Source organism: Chenopodium quinoa, unplaced genomic scaffold (genome assembly GCF_001683475.1).
Source record: "Chenopodium quinoa cultivar QQ74 unplaced genomic scaffold, ASM168347v1, whole genome shotgun sequence".
Classification (NCBI taxonomy): domain Eukaryota; kingdom Viridiplantae; phylum Streptophyta; class Magnoliopsida; order Caryophyllales; family Amaranthaceae; genus Chenopodium; species Chenopodium quinoa.
The window spans coordinates 3,197,220-3,203,634 of record NW_018744304.1 but is presented as its reverse complement, the minus strand read 5'-3'; the positions used below and the strand labels follow the sequence as shown (position 1 = coordinate 3,203,634).

The 6,415-nt window shown below is 40.3% G+C and overlaps 1 long non-coding RNA gene across 1 annotated transcript; it reads right to left on the bottom strand.

Moving 5' to 3' along the window:
* Positions 1-1,117: 1,117 nt before the first annotated feature.
* On the bottom strand, positions 1,118-6,105 carry LOC110695809. Its single transcript, XR_002506212.1, has 3 exons — positions 5,910-6,105; positions 5,725-5,820; positions 1,118-1,479 (listed from the first exon to the last, which is right to left on the bottom strand). It is a non-coding gene; the product is annotated as an uncharacterized LOC110695809 (long non-coding RNA).
* Between the last annotated feature and the right edge of the window lie 310 nt (positions 6,106-6,415).

The window sequence follows — 6,415 nt, the reverse complement described above, 5'->3', positions numbered from 1 at the left end:
GTTGACCGGTGAGTTCACACTTGCCCGAGATCTCCCTGATTTGGTATATTCTGGACCCATCACCTTCTTCCATCCTAGAAAGCTCCCCCTCGCACCCAATACGCGTCCTGGATGGTAGGGCTTTCCCAAAGCCAAGGTGAAAGGGTCCTTTTCCACTGTTGGGACGAGCTTGCCTTCAACAAGCTCTCCAGTGTACTCAAGCTGTAGCAAAAGCAAAAAGGCAACATCAAGTTAGTGTTTATGTAAAGTGATATATATACAATAGATTCATGCAGTTCACAATTCACAGTTGCTTACAAGTTTATCTGCCATTTCTTTTGTTTCTGGAGCCTTGATGGACAATTTTCCGATTTTCTTTTGTCACGAGAATGCAAAGAATAGAAGAAATCTCCAGCACGACTCACCAAAGTACTGGTCGTGGAGTCAGAGGGAACAGTGGAGGACCCTAGTAGCGAAGTGGGGTATACTCCCTCATTCACCCACGTCTCCCTCCATTCATCAAACGTCATACAGCCCGTACGATGGTAGTATTGCTTCTACATTGCATTCTTGGAATTCTGCTCTCTTATTTCCTACATAATTAGACATATTAGTTTCAAAACTACCAAAATATTAAATATATTTTACAATTGTCATCAGAGTTACCTGAACTTACAATTGCTTCTTTTTTGCTTTTTTGAAGAACGAAAGCATCCCAATCTTCCTTTGATACACTAGGCCGTATTTGCCATGGGAGTTTCTCTTCATCGATGACTTCTTCATCCATGCCACCTTCTTTCTTGTTCTTTGGCTTTCTCACAAGCTTCTTTGTGATAAACCGACGAACTAAGGTGGTCTTGAAGCCTCTGAATCTTGTCGCAAGTAAGGATTCAAACACCCTTCGCTTGGCGTACTCATTTGGAATGTTAAATAGACTCTGCAAGCACAAATAACAGTCATTATTAGTTTGCCCATTAAATAACAATAAATTGAAGGAATTTACAAATGTGGAAACAAATCACTTACCCGTGTATCATTCCAAAACGTGTCTATCAAGCCAATAGGTACGTCGCTCAAACAAAGAGTAATGGGGATTTTGCGCGCACAAATCCTAACTTGAACAGCATACTAACGACGCCATTTGCCTGTAGGTTGTCCTACCCTGTCATACTCCAAGACCATTGGACCGACAGGTTTCTTGAAACTTGTAGTCGGACCCCTCAGCTTTTTCTGCGCTGGTCCCTTCACCCTCCCTCCACTTTGATCCTCGCCGAACGACTCAGACATTGCATTCCCGATAGGAGGCACTTGTTCAGCTACAAATTAAAACTCATCAAGCATACGATCCAAAACATCTTGAGCCTGATCTTCTACCTCACCCAAATCAGGCTCCTTGTTCACATCATATAACTCGTCCCCATCCCCAAATGAATCATCATCATCATCCTCTACATCCTCCACTCCAATACGGTAGTGATCATCCGCCATGAGATGTAAAACCTGTCATTACAAACATAACACGTTATTAGTTGTAATATAAATAAATTTGTAAGGTAAATTTATAATCAAATATAAATTGCTGAATTATAATACAAATTAACATAGAAAATGGGGAACTAAGTTACTTCATTCATTTAAAAGAAAATAAGAAAAATGGGCAAGTAAGTTAGCAATTTCATTCATTTTCACCTAAAAATGTGATTTAATAATACTTTCGACGCCTAAAATTTCAAACTAACAAAAACTAGTACCTCAATCTAATATTCCTTCGTCGTGGTCTGATCGCATGTAATTGGCTTGGTCGTCTATCTCATTTGGTACAACAGGTCTAGGAATAGTGAAAGGTGTTGAGTCATCAAACGCATCATATTCTTCCTCATCCTCGACATCTCCAACGCCAAGGATTCTTTTTTTTCCGGCTAGCACAATAGACCATTTTGAGTCGGCTGGATCACTTACGTAAAACACTTGCTTGGCTTGAGATGCAAGGATGAATGGTTCAGCACTATCATTTAGGAGGCCAAGATCTACAAGAGTAAAGTCATCATGTTTGACGTTACGCCTGATATTATCAATCCATTTACACCGGAAAAGAGCAATCGTGAAGTCACAATAATCAAGCTCCCATATTTCTTGAATTCGACCGTAGTATGACAACTCTGCATCAACAGGTGATTTATCCTTAGCACTTGCAAACTCCCTTGACGATTCCACAAGCATTACAACACTGTTTTGGGTGGAGGATGATTTCAAATCCTGACGCTCAGTCCAAAATGTGTACCCATTTATGTCATATCCCTCAAATGAGCGAACGTCATCCCTAGGACCATAAGCAAGCCACCTTACTGTATCCGTGACACTCTCATACTTTCCACTCATCACTCGATCACGAAACCAACTCACAAACTTCTTATTATGCAACTGCATCAGTGCCCGTTCACCTTTCGATGGAAATTCATCACGCAAACTATCCATGTGCTCGTCTAAATATGGGTGAACATCTGCAACATGGTGCAACACATATAGGTGTGCTTGTAAGAACTTATCTCGATCAGGTGACATTCGTTTCAACCCGATTGTGCCATGACCATCAAGTCTCCCTTCGTGTTGAGAAGTAGGAATACCAATAGGTTTAGAAACGGCTATATAGTCGGCCACAAAATTACCGACCTCCTCAGCCACGGTCCCTTGAATCATACTTCCTTCCGGGTGAGCCCGAAACCTGACTTTATCTTGCAATGTACCCATATGTCTTTCAAAAGTATAGCACCACCGCATGAACACTGGACCGCATAACTTATTCTCACGCACCAAATGAAGAATCAAATGCACCATTATGTCGAAAAACGAGGGTGGGAAGTACATCTCAAATTTGCACAAAGTCACAACCACATCCGCCTGTAAAGCATCAAGTGTACAAGGATCAAGCACTTTGCTGCATATTGTACTGAAAAACGAACAGAGGCTTGTAATAGCTTCCCGCACGTGCTTTGGTAAAATACCATGTATTGCAATTGGTAGGAAAACTTGCATCAAAACATGACAATCATGGGATTTCATACTTGTCAGCTTCAATTCTCCATTTAAGGATACAAATCTTTTCATGTTAGATGCGTACCCTGATGGAACCTTAATGCCATACATACATGCACAAAACATCCGTTTTTCTACCCTTGACAATGTGTAGCAAGCCAGAGGTAAATAGGCCTTGCACTCCTTCGCTTTTCCCTCATTTTTCTTCTTCGACGCATCTGTGGCCTTTCCCTTTCCCTTTCTCTTCCCCTTTCCTGTTTTCAAACTCAATTCATTTTCCTTTTCCTTTTCCTTTCCCTTACTAACCCTTTGCTGAACCCACAATTCTGGACGAACCCCCATCTTTTTCAAATCGTCCCGTGCACCCTTTCCATCCTTTGTCTTGCTTTGAATATTCATCAGCGTTCCCACAAGAGCATCACACACATTCTTCTCTATATGCATTACATCAATACAGTTCCTAACGTCATGTTCTTTCCAGTACGGGAGCAACCAAAAGATTGATTCTTTTTTAAAGAGAGTAGTTGACTCCGCCGCTTTTTCTGATTTCCCAAAGACTGTTCGTACACCCTTTACTCGAGCGTAAACCTCCTCACCAGTCAACGGCCTAGGAGAAATCCCCTCTTCCACTGTCCCATCGAAAGCCTTTTTCTACCTACGGTACGGGTGATCGCGCCTGAGCAACCTTCGGGTGCGCAAGTACACCTCTTTGTGAGAATGATCAAGGCGCCTGCTTTGCGTATCATCAATACAAATGGGGCATGCTTTTTTCCTTTTGTTCTTATACCCGGACAAGTTGCCATACACAAGAAAATCATTAACGGTCCACATAAGAGCTGCACGCAATGTGAACATCTCATTCTTACGAGCATCAAAAACAGAAACCCCTTCGTCCCACATCTTTCTCAAATCATCAACAAGGGGAGCAAGATAAACATCTATGTCGTTTCCAGGTTGCCTTGGCCCCGATATCAATAGAGAAAGCATTACGTATTTCCGTTTCATGCACAACCAAGGAGGCAAATTGTAGATCACTAACAGTACCGGCCATGTGCTATGCTGGGTACTGAGAGTGCCAAATGGATTCATCCCGTACGTGCGCAAACCAAGCCTTAAATTTCTAACTTCATCACCAAATTCTCCAAACTTGATATCAAGGTTCTTCCATTGCGTGGAGTCGGCTGGATGCTTCAGCATTCTGTTATTCTTTCTTCCCTCTGCATGCCACCTCAAGTTTTTAGCGTCTGTTGGTGTTGAGAATAGACGCTTAAACCTTGGAATAATGGGAAGATACCACAACACCTTAGCAGGCGGTCCCTTCTTACCAGCATTGCAACTCATGCGCTTGTAGCGCGACTTCTTACATCGTGGACACTCCTCCAATTTTTCATATTCATTTCGATAAAGAATACAATCATTAGGACATGCATGTATCTTCTTATACTCCAAACCAAATGGACACAAGAGCTTCTTAGCGTAATAGTAAGACTTAGGAATTTCATTCCCGTCGGGCAACATCTCACTTAACAAGCTCAACAAAGAAGTAAAACTACTGTCCGTCCACCCATGCTTCGACTTAATGTTAAAAAGTGTTAGCACGGCGCATAGTTTAGAGTATTTTTTGCACCTAGGATACAAAGGCTTTTTAGAAGCCTCCGATAATGACTCAAACACGTTACCTTCAAAACCACGCATCATCTCATCCACCCCTTCATCCTCAACCTCATCCACATGATCATCCTCAAATCCATCCTCAACACTAGTATCAACAATATGTTCATCATTCTTGTATTCCTCGTCCACAAAAATGTCATTGTTTCTATCATCATGCACATCATTCCCAATAACATCCCCACTGTACCCTCCTTCTTCACCGTGCCAAATCCACACATGGTATTTAAGCCTAAACCCACGACAAACTACATGATATCTAATGATATCAACACTATTGACCACCTTCACATTATTAAAATCAACACAAGGACAATAGAGGCAATCGAAACCCATTCTGCGCTGATAAGATAAAGCCCTCGCGCAAAACTCTTGAACCCCATTAAAGAATTCCAATGTATCACGTCTACCATACATCCAGCCACGATCCTTCTCCATTAAGTAAATTGTCTCTAAACAGGGCAACATATTACGAATCATGTATAATTGCTACCATTTATTATATATGTAAATCAAATTCAAACACACAACATGCATATAACATTTATATAGATACAAAAATGCATATATGCTTCCAAAGGGCCCTTATCACTCCAACCTAACCCATCCTTGAACGTTTAGTCTCACTAGTGAATGTATGTCGACTTTCCAATTTTAAGGAAAATCCGGTAGCATTTTCCCCCAGTTCTCCAAGTACACGACGTAGGTAATTACTTACCCACATATGTACCCAGAGAACATGGTGATCGAGGAAATGGTAAGCCAAGATGTTCCTTAAAATCGAAAAAAAGGACATACATTCACCGCCTAAGTGAGAGTAAACGTTCAAGAACAGTCCCATCCAGGGACTATTCAAGACTTTCTCCTAATGAGAAAGCCTTGAACGGGTATCTAGGCATATGATGATACATGCAATCAATTAAAAAACAATGGATTAATCACACATCATGATAGAAGTTGCACTAAAGTTATATCATACACCATCTCCACAAAAGTGTGCAAACAAGAACTTATATATAGCACATAAAGTTATATGTATACCTGAGTACCTATAAAGTCTCAACACTCTCAAATAGAAGGTCAATGCCAAGGTCAATGCTTCGCCCAAAAATTCCTCTGAATCTTTTTCAATATAGCCTATATAGAACACAAATAGAAAACCGGATTAAGGGAAAAGATAAGAATGATATTAGTGAGCAAGAACAAGGACAGTCAGAGTAAGATACCAAGATGCTTTCCGCCCACTCTCCAAACTGATGATCTTAACCTAGAAGCCCTTGACACTCATTTCTTAGCCTGAAACACATATATAGTGAGAACCAACTCGTAAAGAAAAGTATATTCAAGGGAAGTTAAATGAAGGAAGCAAAATGTTCGACGCTTAAACTCATAAGTTACAGAAACCCTAAACCCTAAACCCTAAACCCTAAACCCTAAACCCTATACCCTATACCCTAAACCCTATACCTTATACCCTAAACCCTATACCCTAAACCCTAAACCTATAAATGCTTTACTCTTATATACTTTACTCAATATCTAATGCTTACTTATCTCATTTGATACGCTTTTTAGTAGAATTTGATGAGCTACTAATGTAAATGAACTACTATTATTAGCTTCCTCTCAACTTTGTTCTCTTAAATAAAAAGTACTAAATTATCCTGTAAACAAAATAAAATTCTCAACTTTATTAGTGATGATAAATAAAGTTCTCATAACAATTTAGAAT